The sequence below is a fragment of the Rhincodon typus genome, chromosome 7 (assembly GCF_021869965.1).
Source record: "Rhincodon typus isolate 14 chromosome 7, sRhiTyp1.1, whole genome shotgun sequence".
NCBI lineage: Eukaryota > Metazoa > Chordata > Chondrichthyes > Orectolobiformes > Rhincodontidae > Rhincodon > Rhincodon typus.
The window spans coordinates 26824321-26824616 of NC_063338.1; positions in this window are offsets into that span (position 1 = coordinate 26824321).

Here is a 296-nt window from a genome sequence, read left to right on the forward strand (position 1 = left end):
ACCTCCCAGTCGCGAACCATTTCAACTCCCCCTCCCATTCCTCAGACGACATGTCCATCCTGGGCCTCCTGCAGTGCCACAACGATGCCACCCGAAGGTTGCAGGAACAGCAACTCATATTCTGCTTGGGAACCCTGCAGCCCAATGGTATCAATGTGGATTTCACAAGCTTCAAAATCTCCCCTCCCCCGACCGCATTCCAAAACCAGTCCAGCTCGTCCCCGCCTCCCTAACCTGTTCTTCCTCCCACCTATCCCCTCCTCCCACCTCAAGCCGCACCCCCATCTCCTACCGAC